Consider the following 12,874-nt stretch of genomic DNA (forward strand, 5'->3'; position numbering starts at 1 on the left):
ACAGAGTTACAGTGGCTCTCTTGATTTAACCTACAGACTGTTTCCTAGCCTGTTCAATTTCTACTGCATGTGATTGTTTTAGTTGAGTCCCTAACTTTTCTTTTCTTTTCTTTTCTTTTCTTTTCTCTCTTTTTAAGGGCTGCACTTGACAACATATGGAAGTTCCCAGGCTAGGGGTTGAACCAGAGCTACAGCTGCCTGCCTACACCACAGCCACAGCAATGCAGGATCTGAGCCAAGTCTGCAACACAAACCACAGCTCATGGCAATGCTGGATCCTTGACCAACTAAGCGAGGCCAGGGATTGAACCCACTTCCTCATGGATACTAGTCAGATTCGTTTCCACTGAGCCATGATGGGAACTCCCCTATTATTTCTTACCTAGAATATTTTAGCTGCTCTCCCCATCCTTATCCATTCTCTACATGGGTTCTAAAGGAAATCATCTGACAAGACAAACTTAATTGGGTCAATACTTAGCTTTAATTTCTCCCCACTGCTTATACAATAAAATATGAACTCTTTAGCAAGGCATTTCTGATCCTCCTTGTAGTCTCAGCCTCTTTACCTCTAGCATAGTTCTCTGTCAGTTCTACAAATTCATTGTGTGTGAAGGCTCACTAAACCATGTGCACTTCCAAGCTCATGCCATGTCGCTCTGTTCTTCCCATTCCCTTGAACTGCACACCTTCCTATCTTTGATTATATAGTGATTCATACTCTAAATCAAAATGGGTACCATCATCTCTTCTGCAGATGAGCCCATGAGACAGAAACTCCCTTCTCCCTTATGCCTAGTATGTTATAGACATGCCTGCATCATACCAATTATTACACTGTTTTGTAACTATATATCTACATCCCCTTTATAACCCGTGATCTTTGATGGAAAGCAGAGTTGTCTTCTCTGTCTCCGTGTGAGAAATACTATGATAAAGTGGACTATCTTTGGAACCAAGCAGATAAGAATTTAGTTTACTGCTCTGCAAACAGATCTGAACATTTGTATTAAAGACTTAATGTCTCTAATTCTCGGTCCTATAACTTAATAGGAATAAAACATGAGAAAGTTTGTTAAGTGCCCGACACATAAAACGTTCTCAATAAATGGTAGTTGCTGCTATTACTAGTATTATCATTATTGTTACTTTTGGTTCCCCAATGCTCTTCTCAATGTCCAGCACCCTTTAGGCACTCAGTAAATAACTCTAGGTTATTTATTGTTGTTTTCCAACAACAATAAATCTTTTCAAGTAGGTATTCATTAAATGTTTATTCACTGAATTTCTTAGTGAACTTTTTGGGGAGGAGAAAGAATAATTACTTATTTTCTTAGTTTTATTTATTTTATCTATTTGTTTATCCAGTTTCTTAACTGCTGGTATTCACAGTTTTATAGACAGTAATAAATTTATAAAGAAGGTAAATTTGAATTCAACTAAAATTGTCTTGCTATTTAAGAGATTTTCAAGAAGAAATTAAAGCTTGAACTTTGGAAAATAAGTCTAGATTAACATACTCAAACCTCATGACCAGTTATTAAAACTCTTAGGGAACAATTTAAAAATATCACGTTATACCCAATTTAAGATTAAAGCTACAATGTTTCATTCTTGAACTCTTCTGGATTATAAGACATTCAAGATAAATTGATAAAAAGTAATGGTCTGTTTATAGATTTGGTTAATTATGAAAAAGATAACAAACCCTAGTGTAATAACATTACTTTGTGTTTTGTAGATATAATAAAGTGACTATAATGCTATCGAGGTTGTTAGAGACAGAATATAAGTATCCTCCTGTGGTCCTTGTGTTATTTTCTGCCATGTGTGGTGGCCAGTGTAGGGTTGGTACTTGCTGTAGCTACATGGGTGATAATGATAATCTCATGGATGAATGTCAGTAGACTCATATACCAAATTATTAGACACTCTGCAAAGTTTCCTTTCTAAATAGGTTACAGCCCACTTTTTTTCATGGAGTTTCCTAGTAAAGTCAACCAAAGAAGCCAAGAGACCTCTGCACACTTCAACAAAGCCACCACAAACTTCAGTGCCTAAAATATTTGAGACCAGCAGTTTCAAAACCCACTCGTTTTCTCCTTGGGCTTGTATAAAACTCACTCTTTTAAAAGTGCAACTTTTAAAGGTTGCATACCCTTCTAACTCATAGTGCATCATCACAGTAACGAGAAAGTGTTAGAAAATCCCAAATGAACTGACTCTGCTTCACGAGAAAGAATATTCAACACCTCAGGGAGTGTGTCTATCAGAAATAGTTATGAAGCATATAGCTCTGGCTCTGAAGATATAGCTATTTTCTTTATTTTGTAATACATAAAGAAAATACCATTTATCTTCATGGCTACTTTCTGACCCATTACTCATTGAAATATAACCTAAAGGGCTCTTAAAAAATAAATTTTGCATGTGTCAGTACTGTCAGTTCTGTGAAAGGGATAAAACCTAGGTTCTATTCACTCTGCTGTCACTGGACTGTTTTCCATTTTCATATCAGGACCCGGGTTCTCATCCCTTTATCTACACAATGGACAGTGCCCATAGTTGCCTGATTTCACAGGCATATTGAGTGAGCCTTGACAGGTTTTGTGTGCTTTGCAAAGAAGGGAAAAGATTGGTATTGTCACGGCATCCATCTTAGCCTACAACTGGACCTCAGATCCCACCTGTATTGGAATCCTTGAGTTTACACCACAGAAAAAAAATATATATTTGCAATGGTGACCTCTGGTGGTGATTTTTATTCTCTTTTTGCATATTTGGTCTGTTTTAAAATCTTACACTGATTGCTTCAATAATAACAAACACAGGAAATATCTTTAAAGTCAGTTTGAATACCAGCTAAGACTTTACAACTGTATCCATGACTGAGGACCAATCAAAATTACTGGAATTTGCTCCTATTTACCTTCTAGTCACCTGTTAATTTAAAAGAACTTTAACTCGCTCTTGACTCTAATTGCTACCAAAAAAAATACGGGAACAGTAGATGCTGATTTATGTCCAGCAAGATCCAGGTAAAGCATCTCCCATAACCATATAAAAGCAGTCAATTCATATCTATTTACCTATCCATGGATAGATTATCATTATTGAAATGTGTTTGTTGATTATTTTCCCTCACATTCTTCTCTGAAACTTTCTAACACAAAATTGTTCTTGCTGCTAAATTCCAGTTACCTTAAAATCAGTGGTTGTATTTTGTTTTGGCGTGACTTTTAGAAAATGCGCCCCAGTTGTCATAATCCTTTTATGCTTGAGTTAGTCATCTAGTCTATGCCTCACGTATTGCAGAATATGAAAAACAGGGTGAAGCCTGAACCTTTGCCACCCATATCTAATAACAAGTAATTGACCCTAGTTCCAGCTATAGTAGAACATTTTCACTCAAGACACCTGGAAGTAGGTCTTTCTTATGTTAAAGAAATAGAATACAGTCACTGTCTGAATGTGATTAAAAAAAAAATGCAGGACCTCTGGGTTCTAAATTCTGAATAATTTTGGATAGTCACTAAACTTCTGTAAATCTGGGAGTAAAGAGATATAGCATTCCTAGAAATGAAGAGAAGTGTTCTGTGGATAGGAACTATCTCTCTAATATTTGAACAGAGACCAAAATAATGAAAGGAATCCAGCCATGGGAAGATCTGAGGGAAGAGCAAGCAGAATAGTACAAGACAGGATGAGCTAATTTATTAGGGACTAACAGCTCAATGGATGGGAATGGTCAGGCAAGGGTCAGGACCCATAAGTTTCCATAGGCCATGCAAGGAGCTGGATTGAATTCTAAGTTTTTGTTGTTGTTGTTGTTGTTTGTCTTTTTGCTATTTCTTTGGGCCGCTCCCGTGGCATATGGAGGTTCCCAGGCTAGGGGTTCAATCAGAGCTGTAGCCACTGGCCCACGCCAGAGCCACAGCAACGCGGGATCCAAGCCGCGTCTGCAACCTACACCACAGCTCACGGCAATGCTGGATCCTTAACCCACTGAGCAAGGGAAGGGACCAAACCCGCAACCTCATTGTTCCTAGTTGGATTCGTTAACCACTGTGCCACGACAGGAACTCCTAAGTTTTTATTCAAAGCAGAAACCATTGGAGAATTCGATGTAAGAAAATCATGTGATCAGATTTAATTTTTAAAGTTTCTACTCCGGAAATAGGAAGGTCAGGAAATGCAGCTTAGGGATAAAAGTAGCTTGGTCTTAGCAGCAATAACATAATTAATAATTAAATATGGCTTACACAGTTAACAACCAAATTAAAAGTGTATCTTTCTCATGAGTTATTGCATGTTCTTAATGGTCCCAAACTAAACTTATCCTTTTATTCCCATTTTTCAGATAACTAATCTGAAACTCAGATATTAAGTGATTTATCACATGTCACACAACCATTTGGTTGCAGATTCAGAATGTAAACTTAGAGCTTATAGCTCCATATCCACTATACCTGTTATTCTAAAATAAGGTTGTTTTAAAATAGCATTGATTTAAACACCAGGCCATTGGCCACTTTTAATATAAAGAAATTTTTAGTTGGTGGAAACTTTCAAGAGTATCTCCTTCAACACTTAGACTTTACAGACAAGGAAACCAAGGTCTTTTTCAAGTTCACTGACTTTCTAAAGCTTGCTCAACAAGTAGCCAGGAAGGATGGCAACAAGATCAAGACGTGACTCTTAAGCCAACATCCCTTCCACAGTAGTGTAATAAGTCCATTATAATGTGTTTTCTGTGACAGGAAATAAATTGGTATTCTGAGCTCATGGGGAAGATTTCATCTCCTTCACAGATTATATCTAAATTTATCTTATTCATCTATCAAGCATCTATTAACATCTATTCTCAGGCACTGTAATAGATTAAATAAATTTAGAAATGAATGTTTCTGTCCAAGCCCTCCAGAAGATTACAATGAAAAGAGAAATAATGCAAGAATATATTTCAAATATAACATGGTAAAGGTCAAAACACAGAAGGGGGCAGGATATTAATAAATGTCCCTAGAGGAATGAGGAAAGATTAAAAAGTGAAATTTCTTTGGAACCTTTACCAATGAGCTAGGTGACAAAGTTGGAAAGGTATTCTAGGTGGAAGTGAAAGCAGGTACAAATCTTGGATTTATAAAAGCAGCTGACGTGTCCAAGGAACAGTGAGATCACCAGTGTAGACCTGACCTGGGGTACACTGGTGAAAATGAGGTTTGTTCAGCCTTTACAGCTTTCTGTAACTAAGCTTCAGGCTTTGATCTTACCCTGTAGGCAGTGGATGCTGGGTAAAGAATAAGTCCTTCTCTTTGGATGTTCTCTAAATATAAAAGCAAGAGAAAGTGTTTTCCAAAAATTGTTGGAGGAAAGAAGTAGAGCTTATATGAAATCCTATTCTACCCAGTCACATCGGAAGGAGGTCAGATAGGTGACATTCCCAGTATGTATGATGATAGCTCATTCTAGGTTATTTTTTAATGTGATCCATCAAAAGTAGTGATTTAAGAATCATGATTTGCATCCCCAGAGCTGTGTCATTCCTCAGTCTGTAGATGTTTTGATTCTATTGTAGAAACTAAATAACCTACAAGTATATATGCACCAGTGAGCTCCTACTATTGTTTACTCTTGTTTGGTTCTCTTTTCTCCATTTACCTCCTGTCCCATGCTAAATTCACACTTTCTCATCATTCAAACCACAACCTGTGCTGCTAAATCTCAAACTGTATCTCCAGCTCGTGGATTTACCAGCAGGATATCAATTTCCATTTGAAATGGGGTTGAGGACTGTCTTTTCCCTTTGAATGCAATTTATGGAGCAGGTTCAGGACTGGTTCAGAAAAAGCTAGTGACCCAATCAGAGTGTTCAAAACCAAAGATTAGGCCAAACTAACAAAGAAAATAATTTCCAACAAAAACAAAGCACGGATTATACCTCCAGTTTTGCATTTTGCCATTATATCTTATGTCTTCCTATATAACACCAGTCAAACATTATTGCATTTTCCTTTTTTTTTTTTAGGACTGCACCCTAGGCATATGGAGGTTCTTAGGCTAAGGGGTCAAATCAGAGCTGTAGCTGCCAGCCTAAGCCACAGCCACAGCAACGCAGGATCCGAGCCCTGTCTATGACCTACACCACAGCTCACGGTAATGCCAGATCCCTAACCAACTAATCTCAAGGTCAGGGAATCAAACCCGCAACCTCATGATTCCTAGTCAGATTCATTTCCGCTGCACCACGACAGGAACTCCAAACATTATTGCACTTGTGTTTTACATGTGTTCATGAAGGGGAAAATTCTGCTCATCTTATATCCCTAATGCTGTGCTTAGCCCAGGGTTTGGAAGCACTGAAAAAAAAAAAAAAAAAAACCTAAATAAATGAGTAAATAAATTAAAAATACACCCTGAGCTCTGAGAGTTTTTAAAGGTCTTCAGGTGCAACCCCACCTAACTAATTCCTTCTCCCCTGTGCCATCGAAAGACTTAAGATGACAGAAGACACACGGTCTTCTGAAGCCCTTTGTTCATCCGCTGCCGAGCTGCTTAAATTGTTAGAAAACTCTTTCCTTTATGGAGCTGACATCTCTGGTTTCCTCCCACACATTCTAGTGGTGCCCTTAGGGCTTTCAGTGAATAAATATAATCGCTCAGAAGATTCTTTGCCATTGATTTGAGAGCCATGTCTAGGCCATATTTGATTTCAGACTGAACTTGTTCCTTGTCTTTGTCTTTTCATTCACAGACCCTAATAAAAGATTATTAGAAACCCAATTGAGATTGCTCAGTGCAGCAATATCAAAGTGATGGCTTCTTTCTTACGGCCTTATCCTTGTTTAATCAAGAAGAGAGAAAAGAACTGTAAGTTGCTTCATTCCAACAGTGTCAGCTAGTTTCCACACACTTCTTACTTCAACTAATTTAACTAATCTCATCAAATTACAGTACAAATAGTATCTTTATGCTCCTCTTTCAAAGCTAATAAGCATTGTTAGGGAGACAGTTGTCCCTGGTTCAAAATAATAATCATCTGTATTTGATTGAGATAGATCTGACTAAAGGATGGTCATAAATTCATGCATGAATTTTAAAGTGTCATGAATTAATGTATTATTGGCAGAGAAATTGCCTTCCTCTAGGTAGGCACCATGGACTTTGGAATCAGAGGGGTCTTGGCTCTATTTCCTGGTTCTGCCTTTTCTTAGCAAGTCATGTAACTTCTCTGGAAGGCAGTATCCTAATCTATGAAAGGATGACAGTAATATAGACTCCATAAGGTTGGGGTGAGGATAAAATGGAATCATGTATGTAAAGGTTGAGTACAGTGCCCAGGACATGACGGTGATAATAATGATAAAGAGACATGGAGTTCCCGTCATGGTACAGCAGAAACAAATCCGACTAGGAACCATGAGGTTGCGGGTTCGATCCCTGGCCTTGCTCAGTGGGTTAAGGATCTGGCATTGCTATGAGCTATAGTGTAGGTTGAAGACATGGCTCAGATCCGATGTTGCTGTGGCTTTGGCATAGGCCAGCAGCTATAGCATTGTAGCTCCAATTGGACCCCTAGCCTGGGAACCTCCATATGCTGCAAATGTGGCCCTAAAAAGCAAAAAAAAGAAAGAAAGAAAAAAAAAAGTAAAGAGAACGTTGAGATTCAGCTAAAGGACTCATAAGATTTTAGAGCTGGGAAGCAATTAGCAAAGTAATTTGTCAAATCTTAGATGGATGGATAGATAGATAGATAGATAGATAGATAGATAGATAGATAGATAGATAGACAGACAGACAGATCCTGAGGGGACACAGGTTTTATTCAAAGTCAGACAGCAAGTCAGCATTGGCTGTCTATTCCTTCCATCCATGCTGTTCCCTGCAGTCCACAGAATCTGCAGGCTGGTCATGTCCTCATGTCCTCACACAGATTAGAACAGACCAGCAGGCAAAGCAGTCCCAGGCACTCAGCATGTCCTCCAGCCAGTGTGAGGGGTTCAGGAGAGAGAGAAAGCACAGCCTGGTTCTGGCCTCATGGTTTTTTCCAGTGTTCCCTTCCTACTTAATCGCTAAAGACAGTCACATGAAAAATAAATCTTCATTTCTGTGGGGCCCATCTGCTCCCACCACTCACCTACACATGAAAGATGCCTGCTCATGAATGCATCTCAATTTCAAATGAACAGTAGAATAAAATGCTCCCATCAAGGCTGCCTCATGGGGAATAAAAGCCATGATGACAGGGCTCCTCCAGAGGCAACCAGCTCATCTCGCTTCCCTGGCATCACAGCTATGCTCCTGTTTGTGAGCAGGAAAAGAAGAGCCTGTCAGAGCTGCTTCCCCAGGACGTGGAACCCTCAGGCAGACAGATGTGCTTAGTGTGAAGACAAGTTTTCAAAAGCCTCCCTCATGCCCAGCCTGGGGCAGAGCAAACAGGGCTGGGATTGTCACTGCCAGCCACTGGCCACCTAGGGTGCTGCCCCAGTTACTGGATTCAAGCTTTACCTTTTTACTTTCCCCTGCTGGAGTCAGTGTTATGTTTTTGTTTTGTTTTGTTTTGTTTATTCTGGAATGTTTGTAAAATAATTTTTCTTGGATATTTCTTATCACACTCATGTGCTACAGTGTTAGAGAATAAAAAATATAGGCTTCTGTCTAATCATGCCTGAGTGACAAAGGCATAAGGTTGTCTTTGTACTGTGGTTCAATTTCCCAGTCTAAACAGAAGAGTAATGGGCAGAGGTCATCCCTACAACACTCTGAATTTTCTATGAGAAACCACATCTGTCCCATGTCCAATCCATCTTCAGTACTGTGGTGGGCATGTGACTCATGTCTGACCCATCAGAGCAGAAGACTCACCATCCATATTGATGAATGTAGACCTGGCTGTGTGATCCAGCCATGGTCCACCAGCTGCATAAGACTTTTTCCTACTAATGGAAAAGAATTCTATTCTTGCATCTGCTGACTTTAATCTGGAAATACACAAGCCCAGAAATGTTTGAGGAACACCACATGAAACCAGAGAATGAAGGTTACCCAAAAGAAAATGGAGCCCAGAAATGGGGAGCAGGGGGTTGGGGGGGAAGGAGCTCTGATGAAGTCAGTTGAAGTATAGATCAAGCAATGATTGATGCTGTATATTCCCCCCCCCTTTTTTGCTAGTTTCTGAATTCTGTTATTGGTGACTAAAAGAGAAGCAACTGGTACAGTGTCATTTGATAATCTACATTAATAAAGTTTTGGTAAGACAGGCTCAGTGTGAAGATATGTGAATTTGTCCACACAAGATACTGAAATAAAAAATCTCATGGGTTATTTCACAACATAATTTGGTTTCTTTGACTAGCACCACACAAGAAGAAAAATGTCAGGGACAAAAATTATTTTAGGGGTTTAGTTACTGATATGTCTTGGGTGATACAATAAAGTTACCCACCTGTTTACTACTCTGATTAAATTTTTCTGAACTCCAGTTCCAACTTCGTAACATCTCCCTTTATTTCTGAAACAACCAGCGGTTTCCCTGGGTTCCTTCAAATCCAAAAGTTCAGTTTGATTGCTGTTTCTCCAAGTGGAAAAAATTAAAAGCATGCTCAATGCAGAAGATCATGTGCTCTTCAATTATAGCCCCTGCTGACACATGTGGCAGGTAGTTTTGGGTGCTACAGTGACTGAAGGACTCAGTACAATTTCCAGCCTGCAAACAGTTTCTCTAGATACCAGAGGAAAAGAATGGTCTTTCTTCCACAGTGCTATGCTCAGATATTGTCACTGCCCAACCACACAGGCATGAGCTTCCAAGGCCAAACATTCTAGACTCTCCATACCCTTGACTTACACACAGAGCCATTCCTTTGAGGCTCTGTGTACCAGAGTGACTGGATTATATAGAATTTAGCCGTGAGCCACATATTGTGCCCAGAGATAACAATATGGAGGAAAGGGAAAGGAGAGCAAACCTTTCTTGAGCTCAAGAGATCAGTTCTGGATTTTCTAGCCACCTGGTGGGGCAAGCATTTGGGAGGAGGAAGGCTCAAGTTTTCTGGACATTCAAAAGAACGTCCATTCCAGTAGCCCCCAGTAGACCACCACACATCCTTATACAAGCCTGACACGTATGTTTTTGCAAAGCAACATATTTTAGAAATGATTTGTTTCTCTTATAACACCCAGAGCAGGATATATGTTCTTTGAAGAGTCAGCTCTCTACCGCATTACACTCTAGTGTCCATCAACATTAACCTCTGCAACTTGCACTACTTTACACTTCATCACAGTAGTGCTTCCCTATTTTAGAACAGCATTCATATCCAGTCGGCACATGAGTCTCTAACCCACTTTCCGCCCACTGATATCTATGGATATGACACAGCTGCCAACCAGTCTAAGATATTAATAGTAATCAAAAAAGTATCCCTGTAGGCCACCCCAGGCATGCTATTTACCATCAAACAGGTATTCAGACTTCACAGACCACACAGTCCTTCCCCACTGGCAGGGAAGGACTGGCCTCACCATGAATTGCTCTGATTCTGCATGAAGCACTTAGAGTCAAAGGACCAAGCCCCAGCAGCCATCAACCTTGATGAGAATAGTGCCCTAGAAGGAGCGCTGTGAGAGTCACCTCCTCCAGCAAGGATTCCTGATCTCCCAGACAAATTGCTTCTGATATGGTATAAATGAGTATAACATTTCTTCTAGGATTTTCTCATTGCACAATTCTGAAGTCCTTTGAGAATGTGGACCTGAAAGCCAAGCAGTAACCAGCCCTCAGCAGCCATTAGACCATCATAGACCATGCAATCCTGAAGGACCACAGTGCACTGAAAAGAATGAGGAGGATGAAAAGAAAACACCATGGGGTTAGACACAGATAGGAAATTAAGGCAGGAGAACTGAGAGTTTGCAAGGACCTCTGTGAGGACTGGCCAGCACGCTCCACCTGGCAGCCCTAGCCGCTCCGCAAAAGTGGCAGAATGGCAAAGGCAAACTGACAGGTGACACCTGAGGGACAGAGAGCCTCAATTTAGATTACCTCACTGTAAATGTCCCCTGTGCCCTCAGGGCTCTGTGACTAAAATTGTCCTGGGGGCTCTGCCAACCTAAAGAACTGGGATATAAGGGGGAGGGGCGTCGAGGTGATGTAGTAGTGTGGAAAGGGGGTGTGGTTACATCACAAGGAAACATTGAGTGTTGAGCAGCTGTTGAGTGAATGACAGAGAAGGCAATGAGGGCGTCTCAGGCTTCGTCTGTGGCTAATTGATGTGCACCCTCTGAAAAGAAGAAAAAAACGAGGATCCAACCTGCAGGAGAGGAGCATCAGATCTGCTCATATATCTCGCATTGTACTCTGTGAAGGAAGATATTAAGTGTTTTATTTGTTTTTTTTTTTTGAGTGTGGGGCTTTTTTGTTTGTTTTTAGTGAAACCATAAATTTTGAGAGAAGCTGTAAAGGAAGTGGAATCTGCTCCTCCAGATGGAAAGGCTGGACCCCATGCCTGGCAGCCGGGCTGTGGGAGGGAGAACACGAGGAGAAAGGAAGTGGGAGGTAGAGGCAGGGAGTGAAGAGGATGAGGGTCATGCAAAGAGAACAGGCTTGCACTGGAAATGCTGGTGCAAATAGACCAGGCAGACCTGGGTGTTCCAGCAAAAGCACTGGTTGAGACCTGCAGTTTAACGTGCAGCCAAAGGGAAAGTGAATCTGGGATGCCAAGAGGGAAGACATCTTGTCTAATGATGCAGAGTGATCAGCCTAGGCTTGAAATTGGAAGTTAGAAGATTTGCAGGTTGGAGAATGACCCCAAACTGCTTATTCTTAGACATTAACACTGACTGGTAGACATTAACACTGGAAAAGGCATCTCTGGGTTTTATAATTGTGTGTTAGTTTTCTGTTTTTTATCTTTGACATCTCTTTTTAGCACTGTTATAAGATTTCGCAGTTACATCTGGACTTACAGGGATTTCAGATATGAAAGTCAGACAACATATTCAGACCTTGAGCCCCACAATGTACAAACTATAAGAGGAAAGAGAAAAAGTACAGTTTGGTTATCTGTTAAATTCAAAATATTTTTAATATTTTGGTAAAGTTTTTAATATAAGATACAGTTGATTTACAATGTTGGGTCAGTTTCTGCGTTTCTGCTCTAAAGCATAGGGACCCAGTCATGTGTGTGTGTGTGTATATATATATCCTTTTTCTCATATTATCTTCTATTATGATGTATCCCAAGAGACTAGATATAGTTCCCTGTGCTATGCAGTAGGACCTCATTACTTATACATGCACTATTCACAATAGCCAGGACATGGAAACATCCTAAATGTCTATCGACAAATGAATGGATTAAGAAGATGTGTACATATACACAATGGAATACTATTCATCCATAAAAAATAAAATAATGCCATTTGCAGCAACATATATGCAACTAGAGATTCTCATACTAAGTGAAGTAAATTAGAAAGAGAAAGACAAACACCATATGATATCATTTGTTTGTGGAATCTAAAATGTGGCACAAAGGAAACTATCTTCAAAACAGGAACAGACTTATGGACAGAGAAAACAGACATGTGGTTTCCAAGGGGGAGGGAAGAAGAAGTGGGATGGATGGGGAGTTTGGGGTTGGTAGCTGCAAACAATTACATTTTGAAAACAAAATAGTTTATTTTTAATTTTTCCATATTCAAATGCCTAGAAACAAAAGTTATAGACGAAAAAAATTAAAATATGAAAAACTGAAACCTTTCTATCTAGACGGAAATTTGCCTAAGTAACTTATAAATAATTTAAATGTTATTACTTAGGACCAAATTTTCTGAGGTGAGTAATAAGGAATTCTAGTGTAGATGCTAGAGC

The sequence above is a fragment of the Phacochoerus africanus genome, chromosome 2 (genome assembly GCF_016906955.1).
Source record: "Phacochoerus africanus isolate WHEZ1 chromosome 2, ROS_Pafr_v1, whole genome shotgun sequence".
NCBI classification, from domain to species: domain Eukaryota; kingdom Metazoa; phylum Chordata; class Mammalia; order Artiodactyla; family Suidae; genus Phacochoerus; species Phacochoerus africanus.